The 13609-nt window shown below is 42.8% G+C and overlaps 1 pseudogene; it reads left to right on the top strand.

Annotated features, from left to right (window-relative positions):
• Positions 1-13052: 13052 nt before the first annotated feature.
• On the top strand, positions 13053-13311 carry LOC121286984 (annotated as a pseudogene).
• Positions 13312-13609: the final 298 nt, after the last annotated feature.

The following is a 13609-nucleotide window of genomic DNA, read 5'->3' as shown; positions in this document are numbered from 1 at the left end:
CAGTTTTTTTGTTTTTAAGTTGTAGGTTATGTCCTGCTCCAGTACACACAGCCCAGTACTGCGGCGGGAGCTGCACTTTTGGGGTGTCACATTTTGGATGATAAATTAAACTGAGACCCTGTCGATCTGTTTATGGGGCAGGGAATATCTGGTATATTATGTAAAGAGCTGAGAGTTCTCCCACCATCACCAACATCACTGTCTCCACCAACGTGACGAGAAACTCTCCATCCTGTCAAATTTCATTGGTTGTCTGATGGACTTTGCTGTAAGCAGATTAGCTAGAGTATTTCTTGTAAGGTCTGTGAAACAGTTTGGATCTTTCTGGTGACCGGAAAGTTTCTACATAAATGTCTGATCTTTCTTCTCTGTCTCTGATCTAAGGTAGCCGGTGTGGTGGGGACCAACCTGAGGCAACTCCCCCGAACTGTCCTTCAGGACAGAGAATGACTTTGTACAAGCCAGGGGGCGGTGGGATTTTATTAAATACAAAAGAACTGATATTGCTGTGCAGTCCTGATTCAGTGCCAATAATACTGACAGACTCCACTTCGTGTTTTCTCATTGCTCTCCCTCCCTTTATCCACAAAACCAGCAATAAATTCATTTTCAAATTTTTTTTAAACTTTAGAGACCCTGGACAACAGCAGCAGGGGTAGACCAATGTGTCATGAGAGCGACCTTACAGCCAGGCACTGATGAGATGCCACAACAGAGAGGGTAAAAGCGAAAGATATGGTGATAGATTGCAAACAGCCTAAGCTCTGCACGTTCTCATTGAAAAAAAACCTTCATTCCTGGGAGACAGGCTCTGTTTGATTGCTTCAGACCCATAACCCCGACCCTGTACTGCTGCCGTCTGAATAATGGGCTGTAATCAGAAACAAAACTTACTGCATTGATCACAGCTTTATATCCATGACTCATTTCTCTTTAGGATCAGTGTGTCCCAGGACAAGCTGTATGGGGATGGAATGAGACTAGGAGAAAATGTGGGCATTACAGGAAATGGGAAGTGGAGATCACTGCAGAGAATCATGAAGTTCAAAATAACCCATTCAGAAAGGGATAAGACACTCTGAATGCAGGTACAGCACAGGGTTAGATACAGAGTAAAACTCCTTTTACACTATCCCCAGCTCCTTTGCAGATGGGAGAATATACTCTTCTTCGGTCAGACCAGCCAAACCTCCAGCTGAGCACCAACTTACTTAAAAAGAAGATACAGAGAAGAAGCAGCAGGAGCAGCAACAGAAAGTTGAGCTCGAACTGCAGAGTCAAACAACGGCTGCCACACAAGCAGGAAAAACTAGGGGCAGACTTTTCCAGTCGCACTTCGCACGGTGAGTTTAATGGCAGGAGGGGTGGGACAATGTGGCAGGACCACGAAAATTGTCTTCCTGCCAGCGTAAAATGACAGTAGGATCTTCTGCTCCTGTCCATCGTGGTGGGTCGCCATTCCCACCGGAAGCTGGTGTGAAACCGTTTTGCATCCCATTAATAGGATACAGATGAAGGCCGGACTGGAATCATCCCCAAACAATCCCCTTGATCATCCGCACTGTCAGCGGGAAATCAGGCCAATCCAGAATATGTCTGGATCAATGTGGCGTGTAAATGTCAGCACTTACCTTAAGGAGACCTGGGGCAGCACGTGGAGATGAGGACAAGAAAGAGGCCTCCAGCAACGGATCCTGGAACATCACGTGCAGCACTGCGTGGGTGGAGCACCAACGACATGGGTCTTCTCGGCGCAGCAACTTCGTCCAGGGATTGGATCTTCAAGCTGCAGGTGGAACTGCTATGCAGTGAGGGTCTGTGCTGGGGGCATGGGGGAATGAAAAATAGAGGGGGAGGAGAAGATTGAAGAGATCGGGGCCAGTGTGGAGGCCTAGAGGGGGTGGGGGAGGTTGGGGGTAGTAGGGAAATGAGAAAGATTCTGCAGTAGTTGTGCAATGAGCGAGCTGGTATGGAAGGGGAAAGTTTGTGTTGGCCGAATTGGAGTGCGGGCAGGGGGCAATGAGGGGGTGGGGGCGTAGAGGCGTGAAGGGGCATGGCTCCTCCTACTGCAGACATGTGTCCGTGCTGTGACCACCAGAATGCGAGACCCTTCCTAAAGTGGAACTAATACCAACTGTGGTGTCTCTCTCTGAGCTAGTGGAGGGTGCAGGTGACTGCTGTGACGCTTCTACAGGTGCATTTTCTTCATTAGCAATGTCCTCGCTCCTTTCTGGGCTTGTATGCATGCTAGACAGGGCTACCTCACTTTCTGGCCTTGCCCTCTTCCTGTTGGGACCTGTAAGTAAGAAAGGAAAAAGCGAGTGATGGCTTGACCTGCCTCCAACATGGAGGCACCCTTGACCCTTAGGTTTCTATGGCATGCATTGATCCTTACTGAATGGAGGCCTCAAGCCAGCCTCTCCATCTCCAATGGATCTATGCCGCTCCACCTCTTCCAGCTGACTGCCTGCTCTTCAAAACCGGTCAGGTGTTTTACCTGTGGCAGGCCCCCTTCCATCTTCTCCCTCTCTCTTCTATTATGGCTTAACATCTCCTGCACAAAGAGAGAAGATGGGGTTGAGAGCAATTGGGTTTCATGTATCTTTCTCATGCTTCCAGTCTTACAAATAACCCACTGGATTGTATGCCATGTGATTGGTGCACTGCAAGTTGTTCAGAAGGGCTCTGGACCAGCAATCTCCAGAGTGGTGAGCCCATGTAGATAGAAGGATAAGGCTCAGAGAGTAATGCCATTATCAGGTGCTTGCTGGTGCCCTCAACGTTGGAGCCCTTCCCCCCTACCATTCTCTAACCACCACCTCCACCCCAGCCCAGGCAATATGAGAGCTCTCTGGAAGGGTGAGGGTCCAACAGTGGCCTCTCCACCTGCAGAGTACATGGACTGCAGTACAGCTAGAAAGCATCATCTTATCATGAGGCCCATGTCCCCCGTACCATTCATTGAGGAAAGTGTGAGCAGTCAAGGATTCACTTAGCCCGGCTAGACAGATGAGGTCATTCATCCTTTTTTCGGCATTGCAGGGCTGTCCTCTGCTGGAGACCCTAAGCACCGATTGCACTGGAGACTTGCTCCTATGCAGGGTTGGTGTTCCTGCTCGGCTTCCTCCTCTCATCCAGCAGATAGAGGACATCCCCCCCCGCCGGCCTCCACGTGGTCGAGCAAGACACCCAGTGAGGCGTCACTGAATTTGGATGCTGGAGCTCCGTCCTCTTCTGGCCATCTTCTCGATCAGCATTCTGTGGGTTGCTATCTGAGTCTGGCACCCGGATATGACAGCGGCGAGTATGCCATTCAGCGTGCTCCACCATGCAACCGTCACAAACACCATCCCCCTATGTATAATGAATGATGCCAGGGTCGCACAAATTCCTAGTAACCTCCATGGTGGGAAACTTGCCCCATTTCTGCCCTTGCCATGGGACTTAGTCCTGGAAGGGAAAACTCCACCCTACAGCAAAAAAGCTGGAGCTTCAAGCTCACGCACAACGTGAAGTTGATCCCGGGGCAGGAGAGAAGTGACCACCAACTCATCAAGACAAAACTCAGGGAAGCACAAGTGCACATGAAGAAACAGAGCGCAGCATTAGAAGCTGAACTGCAGGTTGAGCTCAAGGATGAGGAACATACAAACATAAAGGAGGTAAAGCTTCAACTTCCAGGAAGAACATGTCAGACCCCACTAAAGAAGAAAACCCAGTCCACTCTATGAATGAACGCAGCAAAAATTCCCTCTGGAAGGAGAGGGATAAGCCCATGGTATCGGACCAAGGAAGACAAATTGCTGACAAAGAAAAATACAACACTAAGGAGCACAGGAAGCGAACCAGAAGTTGTCTCCCGAGTACTTGGAACACCAAATACTACAACTTCAATTCCAGAACAACAAAATCAGCCCAAAGCAGTTGAGACTACCACTCCTCTAAAGCTGAAAAGGATGAGATCTGGAAGAGTCTTAAAAAGCCTCCAGACCATCTGAATCTGTAAGTCAGAAACTTCCGGGGAGAAGGGCTAGCATGAAAATGTTATTGTAAATGCATTTCGGCAAAGACTTGAGGGAAGGGTTGGAGCATTAAGGTGTTCGAGACTGAAAGGGTTAATGTGGGACTAGGGAAACAATACTGCCTACATTATAATGTAGAGAGTCACAAAGAAGTAGTGGTGAATAGTAGGGACTCTGGTAGGAGCCCGCATGAAGATAGCACCTCGTTAAGACTGTATCCTAAAATATATTAACCTTACAATAATGGTTGGAAGTTTTTCAGACCAAGAGGAAACTTGCAGTGGTGCTCCCCAAGTATTAGTTTTGGATCTATTATTCTTTTCCTTTCATACATGACAAATACTCTTTGTGGGGACCAGTATTATGAAGTTTGTTGATAATGCAGAACTTGGCAAAGCAGTAGATAACAATCAGAGTAGTTGTAGGAGGATGACATAGACAGGATGGTGAAAGGTGCAGAAACATGACACATGGCGTTCAACGCAGGGAAATGTGAAGTGAAGAACTTTGGGAGGACCAACATGGAAAAACAGTTTAGTATAAATGGCACAATTCTGAAGTGTGGATGAGCAAGGAGAAGTGGCATGTCAAGTTGGTAAAAATGGTTATAAAAGCATAAGAGTTATCAGTTTATAAATAAAGGTATAAAATATAAAAGAAAACAGATCAAGCTCTAAGTTTATAAATCACTGGTTAAGCCTCAGCTGGAGTATTGTGGACAGTTCTGGCTCCTAAAGATATGGACCTTAGACAGGATACAGGGATGGTTCACCGGAATGTTACCAGGAATCAGGGACTTCAATTATGAGGAGAAGTTGGAAAAATTAGGACTGCTTTCTTTGGAATAGAGGAGAGGTGGTGGGCTAATGGAGTTTTCAAGATGATGAGAGGTTTTGAAAAATTAGATGGAGAAAAAGCTATTCCCTCTGGCGAGTGGGTCGATAGCCAAAGGTCAGAGATTTTAAATCGTTCACAAAGTTCCAGACAGGAGAGGAGGAGAAATGCTTTCACTCGAGAGCTGTCAGCATCTGGAATGGTTTACTTGAAAAGGTGACAGAAGCCGATTCCATAAATAATTTTAAAAGGTATTTTTACAGGTACTCAAGGATGAGGAATTTACAGAGCTACAGACAAAACAAAGTTAGAGTGTAGAAGTAAGCACGTATGCTCTTTCAAAAAGCCAAGCACAGGCACAATGCATCAATAGAAACTTACAGCACAGAAGGAGACCTATGTCTTGTGTTTAACAGAGAATCAATCAGCTGGTGGCAATTACTAAAGTAATTTGCCAGTTCTTGGACTTCAATTTCCTGTATTAGTGAAATCTATTTTTAAAATGTTTTTGAGGAACTCCTTCCAATCCTTTAGAATTGTTCATCCGCATTCTTTTCAAAGTCACTTGACACATATAACAAAATAATGGCAAGGCAGAAAATTCTGTATGACACTATTAATGCAGTAACCAGAAACCAATGTAGCTAAACGACAGAACTGTCAAAAGCTTCTAGGTACCACATTACAATATATTAGCCATTAAAATAATCAACTTTTTAACCTACTAAAGTCTGTATGACTGGTGTCAGGATGCATTACTGGGAGCCTACTTTAAATGCAAAAATGAAGTGATTCTGCTCTAAAGAGTATCTTCGCCACCCTGGGGCTAACATTAAGATTGTTAGAAGAGAAAAGTAATGTTGAAAGGCTTTGAATATCAGTGCATCATGCATGGGAATGTGGATTTATGGGACTATTACAAAGGAATATGCAAATTTGCAGAATTGATTTTCCTTCTTTTGACAAGCATTAGCACTCTTCTCATCAACTAAGACCTGAAATAGTTCAGATAACCATAACTTTTCAGATCCATCAGGGACACCGTTAGTTTGACTTTTTAAATCATTCATTTGAAACCTTTTGATTTATCTATGTACATCAGCATTAGAGGCCTGCATTCTCTCTAATATTTATGTAGTTTGAAAAGCATTACTGAGTCTGGCTTTGAAAAAAACTACGAGATCGATTTAATATAAATGCGAAATGTTTCAAAACAAATGGCAAGGCTGCGGAATGATAAATAATGATGCGAAAGATTGAGTTGGAAGTGGGGTGGCAGATGAGGGAGAGAGGGTGCAGAAGGTGGGAGAGGGAAAAGAAAGGCTTTGGGCTTGCCTCAGTCAATTTTCTTGTGACTATGTTCACTGCACAGCTAGCACTGGATTCAAGGTTTTCCGCTCTCTTTCACAGATTCAGGACAAGTACTGTTAATCTTTCAACTCAACGTTTCTGCAAATCCCATCCCGGCACACTTAAATCACTCTTGTAGCATTGCGTTTGTTTTCTGAATTATTGGAAATCTGCCCCACAAATTGGCAGCAGTTGATCACAGCAGTGAAAACAGTGCTTCTGCCTTCATAAGGAAAAGGGGGAAATAAGATTTGTAACAGGTTGTCAAATTGTTGAAGCATCTTTTCTTTTTAAGTTGTTTTTTGCAGTACCTCTGGATGAGCCCAATATGAAAGTTGTCTAATTAATGATTCATTTTTTATTGCTCAAAATTAAATCTGGGCAATGAGGATATCCCAAACTTTTCCTGCTATAAATCATTTTGAGGTGGAAAAAGTCTCATTAACAAGCTTCATCTTTATTAACTTAAAATATCAAAAATTGCCTTTGATGAAAATCGGCAATATCATCATTCAGCAATTCAAAAGGAACAGGATAATTAACGAAAGAATAATTAACCAATAATTAAATAATTAATTGGTTAGGTGAAGTTTCTCAGACGTCCACTTTCCCTCCTACCCAGTTTCTTTTCAGTCAAACTACATCCTACTTTCCTGACACGAGTACAGTTCAAACAAGAAAAAATTACCAGGCAGTCAGAGAACATGAGTCCTATTACGGTAAAGACGAGTAGAAAAGATAACTGTTAGCAAAACTAAAATACAACACATATCACAGGATTTTAGTTGCATTTACTCTCCCTGCTCAGTATATCTTTTTCCATGTATTGAAGGTTGGTGCAGTGGAATGTGAATGCTTGTGCAAATGCCTTAATATCACTCAGTTAAAATTCGGAATAATGGCAACTACTATCCTGAACCTTAATTGAACAAAAGCCAATATGATACTAGAGTAGCTTTTGTATGAAATGCTTCTGGGGCTCTTGTGACTGATAACCATGTCCATTAATTGGGATAATTTGTTTTATTTTGACCTTAAATAATCAGTGTGAGCCTTCCAATGACAGAAAGAAACAGTAAAGGGAGATAGACAATTTATGACAAGAGTTAAAAAGAGATTAGCTGGAATTAAGCCGTACAAATATTCTGTTTGTTCTAAGTTTATGTAAGCTTAACTATAAATTTAAAATGCAAATCTAGCCTACCTATGTGTTTTCTTGTCTAACATTCTCTCATCCATGTACCAGTACTGTACACTTGATTGGAGTGACTGACAAGACGGTCAGTTACATAGGAAACAAGTGAAGAGTTACTCAGTAGAGCATATCTGTTTGCCACACTCAACATTAACTCAACAGTATTGCAATTATGCAGCTCCTCCTCGAGGCTTTTCAGCTTTGTAGTTACAGAGCAGGAAAAATAAATCTTTTTATTAAGAGTTTCCAAATCACTGAGGAGGCATTAGGCCAATCCACGTCAGAAAGCCTGCTCTGAAAACTCTGCTCACATTTTCGCAGCTGTGACAAACTCCACCACAGCAGTTGAGACAATCCACAATCTTCTAAAACATTCAGCAACATTCTAAAATCAAACAACCCACAACATTTAATTAGCCCTGAATCTCAATTCTGACAGATCCTATAAAAATTCCAGGATGCAGAATCCGGATCTGCATCTTCACCAAAAACTAATCAGTCTTACTAAGTTTCATTAAAGTCCGTCCATTAGTTTTTGAGATATATTGTTTACAGACAAACAGAATAACAAACGCAGTAAAGTTAATATTTCAGGCTGTATTATAAAAGCGTAAAATACAAAGTGTGCAGTACATATCAAAGGCTCCAAAACAACTTGATAATTGCCCTTAACTTCCTCATTCTCATGTGTTTTTTCAAACGAACAAGCTCACTGACTATTTAAAGGGTTGACATCATCATGGTAAATTGTTTGACTGTTTATAAACAGATTGGGGTCCCATGACATTCGTGTACAATTAGTCATGCATGTCAATACATGTCTTGTATTTCTGTTCTCGTTTTTTTTCTTACCTAAAAAGTGCTGTCTCATTTCAGCTACCCTCCACACTCCATCCAAATAACCATCTTTGTATGAATAAATGAATATTGGCAGACTAAAGATAATGAATTCCACCAAGAATGAACAATATGCACAAATGCATTTTCAGTATTAGACCCCTGGACAGCAGAAATTCTAGATTCAGCAGAAGCAGCATCTGAAGTTAATTGCTCCTGCTATGAAAATTGCACGCCCTCCACCCTCTGCTTTCCAGGAAGCCTGGATTACCCAAGTGCAGCACTGAAGGGATAATGGATTATTCAACATTTCATCATTGGAAATGATGGCTGTATCTGCCCATTTGGTGGGTGCAAACAATCCCATTACACTATTCAAAGTTTTCCTTTATTCTTTTATGGGATGTGGGATTTGCTGGCAAGGCCAGCATTTATTGCCCATCCCCAATTGTCCTCGAGAAGGTAGTGGGGAGCCACCTTTTTGAATCTCTGCAGTCCAATGTTGTACCCACAATGCTTTTAGGAAGGGAATTCCAGGATTTTGACCCAGCAACAGTGAAGGAACAATGATATAGTTCCAAGTCAGAATGCTGCTTGGCTTGTAGGAGAACTTACAGGTGGCGCTCCAATGCATCAGCTACCCTGGTCCTTCCAGGTGGCAGAAGTCACAGGTTTGGACAGTGATGTCAAAGGATCCTCAGTGAGTTGCTGCAATGCATCTTGTACATGGCACACGCTGCTGTCACTGTGCATCAGTGGTGGAGACAGTGAATGTTTAGGGTGATAGGTGGGGTGATCAAGTTGTCGGCTTTGTGCTGGATGAAGTCAAGTTTATTGAATGGTATTGGAGCCACACTCATCCAGGCAAGTGAAAAATATTCCACCATACCCCAGCTTGTGCCTTGGACAGACTTTGGGGAGACAGGAGGCGAGTTATTCGCCGCAGAATTCCCAACTTTTGGCCTGCTTTTAAAGGCACAGTATTTATTTTTTGGTTGGTGCAGTTTGGTTTCTGGTCAACAGTAACACCAAGAATGTTAATTCAGCAACGGCAATGCCATTGAATGTCAAGGGAGATGGTTAGATTCTCTCTTGTTGGAGATGGTCATTGCCTAGCACTTGTGTGGTGCAAATATTACTTGCCACTTGTCAGCCCAAGCCTGGATGTTGTAGGGCCAAAGCCTTTGCTGTATCCAGTGCCTTCAGATGTTTCTCGATATCATGTGGTGTGAATCGAATTGGCTGAAGACTGGCATCTGTGATGCTGGAGATCTCAGGGGAGAACAGAGCTGGAGCATCCAATCTTCACTTTTGGCTGAAGTTAAGTCGCAAATGCTTCAGCCTTGTCTTTTGTGCTGATGTGCTGAGCTCCCCCATCATTGAAGATGGGGATATTTGCGCAGCCTCCTCCTGAATTGTTTAATTGTCCACCACCATTCCTGACTGAATGTGGCAGGACTGCAGAGCTCAGATCTGATCCATTGGTTATGAGATCACTTAGCTATGATTCTTGCATGCTGCTTTCACTGTTTGGTACACAAGAAGTCCTCTTTTGCAGCTTCACTAGGTTGGCGCCTCATTTTTAGGTATGCCTGGTGCTCATCCTGGAAAGCACTCATTGAACCAGGAACCCTGGCTTGATGGCAATGGCAGAGTGAGGGATTTGCCTCATTGTGGTTGAATACAATTGTTGATGGCCCACAGCACCTCATGGGTGCCCAGTTTTAAGTTGTCCTGAATCTAGCCAGTTTAGCACAGTAGTAGTGCCACACGACACGATGCATGGCATCTTTCGTGTGAAGACGAGACTTCACCTCCACAAGGTTTGTGCAGTGATCACCCCTACCAATACTGTCATGGGCAGATGCATCTGCGACAGGTAGACTGGCGAGGACGAGGTCAATTAGGTTTTGCAGTCTTGTTGGTTCCCTCACCAGTGACCAAAGGTCCAGTCCGGCAGATATATCCTTCAAGACATGACCAGCTCAGTCAGTAGTGATGCTGCCAAGCCACTCTTGGTGATGGGCACTGAAGTACCCAGAGTACACTGTGCCCTTGCTATACTCAGTGCTTCTTCCAATTAATGTTCAACATGCAGAGATACCGATTCCTTGGCTGAAGGAGGTCAGTATGTGGTAATCAGCAGGAGGTCTCTATGCCCATGTTTGACCTGATGCAATTAAACTTAATGCTGAAAACTCCCAGAGAAACTCCCTCCCAACTGTATACCATTCTGCCACCACCTATTGGTGGGATGATACATACCCTGGGATGGTTATGGCGGTGTCTGGAACACAAACTGAAATGTATGATTTACTAAGTATGACTATGTCAGGTTGTTGCTTGACTAGTCTGTAGGACAGCCCTCCCAATTTTGTCACTAGTCCTCTGATGTCAGTAAGGAGGACTATGCAAGGTCGACAGGGCTGGGTGTACCATGGCCATTTCTGGTGCCTAGGTTGATGCCTGGTGGTCCATTGGGTTTCATTCTTTTTTGACTTGTCAGTTGCAGTTTGGTACAACTGAGTGGCTTAGTAGGCCATTTCAGAGGGTAGTTCAGTCAATCACATTGCTATGGTTCTGAAGTCACATGTAGGCCAGACCAGGTAAGGGCAACAGATTTCCTTCTCTAAAGGGATTTGGTGAACCAGTTGAGTTTTTACAGCAATTGAATTTAAATTCCACCAGTGCCATGGTGGGATTTGAACCCATGTCCCCAGAATATTAGTCTGGGCCTCCAGATTACTAGTCAAGTAAACATTACCACTGTGCCACAGTATTTGCCAAGTAGAGCAGCCAGATTTTCTACTGCCCTGGAAAACATTCCTCAACTGATACCAAAGAAATATCAACTGTTAATTTGCTAATTGTAATTTGAGAGACCTTGATGAAACTATTCTGGTTTCTGAAACTTATGCTAACTTAGATGTTCAGAATGGACTCTGATTTGCTGCAGCATCTGCCATTAGTTAGCTTTGCCTTTATACGTTTAGGTTTTTAAAATTTTCCACGTGGCAAGCTACTAAAAATGCAAACTGATAATGCGGCAGCAAGGGAAATAGGGATCTGGGGCTTGAATGAACAGGGCAAGCAAAAGTGTATCTCCTTAACCAATGTGAGTGAATGATTGTGAAATTAGCAGCATGATAACTGTGAAGTGGCTTAATTCAATATTAGAACAGGTACAGATAGAAATAAAGGAGAAAGTATGACTGGATTGAGAGAAAGAAAGAGTTTCTGTGCTGAGTTTAGTTCATATCTACCAAGTACAGCAACTTCACACCATTCAATGCATTTGAATGGTGAGGCAGATGGAGAGATAACAATTTTGCAAAGGTAATGGTGGAATGGCACATCTCGGACAGCAACTTTTGGGTTTTTGCATTGAAACTGCTGTTGCGTGTGCGCATTAATAATGGAGAGCATCACTGGCCTTATTTTGACAGAAAAGTACATTCTAATCGGTTTTTGCAGATTCCTTCCGAAATATTATGGAAAAACATCAAATAAATATATGTCTAACATCCAGATATGATAATGTCTTTAAACTAATTAATTAAAATAATAAATAAAGAGAAAGATCTTTATAAATAGGGTGAAAATGTCCTTCAAGATACCCAAGACAAAAAAGGCAATCATGTGCACGCCTTAGTGTTGATGTGGCATACAACTGATAACCCACTGACAAACTGTATTAGCTTAAACCACTTTAACACAAGGTGTATCCTATTTAACAAAAGCTAGCTTACAACACACAAGATACAAACATTGAAAACATCACCCAAAAAATATCAATGCACAGGGAATGTTTATATTCATTGAGAAGATAAAAGATATTTTCCTCAAAGACACCACTGAAGGGAGACATTTATTTCAAAGGGAATTAAATAGCACAGTAGGGGAGCTTGGAATGAAAAATAGCATTTACCAAAGCAGCAACATGATAGGAAAAAATTCCAGTATTATTGTGAAGAGAGGCTCCTCAGTGTGTTATTCATGCATTTATAAATGATATATAGTGATGAAAATATGCAGCAACAGCATGCATTTATATAGCATCTTTAAAGGTGAAAAATGTCTCCAGGTGTTTCACAGAGGCTTAAACAGTCAGACAAAGAACTGGAAAAGAGTTGATGCAATGAAAGAAATTAAACAAAGAGAAAAATAGAAAATTTGAGGCAGTGGGAGCCCAATCAAAATTGAAAATCAGTGGGAATCGGGAGGAAATCTTTCCACTTACTGGAGTCACACATAGCACAAAGGAAGGTGATTGTGGTTGTTTGAGGTCAATCATCTTAGCCCTAGGACATTGCTGCAGGAGTTCCTCAGGGTAGTGTCCTAGGCCCAACCACCTTCAGCTGCTTCATCAATGACCTTCCTTCCAGCATAAGGTCAGAAGTGGAAATGTTCAATGATGTTTACAGAATGATCAAGTACTATCCACAACTCCTCAGATATTGAAGCAGTCCATGTCTGCATGCAGCAAAACCTAAACAACATTCATGCTTGTGCTGATAAGTGACAAGTAACATTCATGCCACCAAACAGTCAGATAATGACCATCTCCAAAAGAGAGAATCTAACCACCTCCCCCGACATTCAACGGCACTAATATTGTTGAACCCTCCACCACGAACATCCTGGGGGGGCGGGGGGGGTTACCATTAGCTAGCAACTGAATTGGACACAGTTACCATTTCTTCAGTCACTGGGTCAAAATCCTACAACTCCCCACCTAACAGCACTCTGGGTGTACCTACATCACACAGACTACAGCAGTTCTAGAAGGCAGCTTGTCATTCACATCGTGCAAGATGGCAATGTGGAAAATTGGGTCTTACGTGAAGAATGCCTGGGCCAAGGGAGCCTGTCATAGTTGCAGCCCTCGCGATTGGTTCAATTGCTTTAATCACTGCTGCAGTGAGTCCGATGGCTGACACCCAGGCCAGTTTGAACCAGGCTGTTCCATTCAATTATCCAGTTCCTGTCCGGTATGATAGGAATATGCCTGACATTCCTGCCCATCCATGTGACAGGATCGGACCAACACAGGAGTGGATGAAGAAACTTTGAGGTTGAATTTGATTAGTTGATGCCATGCCCTAAAGCCGGATATTTATATTCCCTTCAATAGAAATTCCAATAAACAGTGGTGATTGAAAAAAAATTACCTTCTCAAAGACAATTAGGGATGGGCAATAAATGTTGGCATTACCAGAAAGGTCTCATCTTATAAACCAATTTTTAAAAATTATCATTGTTGCATTTTATAGATTCTATTTCTCCCCCTCTTCATGCTATCCACTACTCTTGCTCTCTTCGGGACCTTAATTAGGCTAAAACCTTTATCTATTAATAAATCATGACCCAT

Source organism: Carcharodon carcharias, chromosome 2, assembly GCF_017639515.1.
Source record: "Carcharodon carcharias isolate sCarCar2 chromosome 2, sCarCar2.pri, whole genome shotgun sequence".
Lineage (NCBI taxonomy): Eukaryota > Metazoa > Chordata > Chondrichthyes > Lamniformes > Lamnidae > Carcharodon > Carcharodon carcharias.
This window is presented reverse-complemented; position numbering and strand designations above follow the sequence as displayed.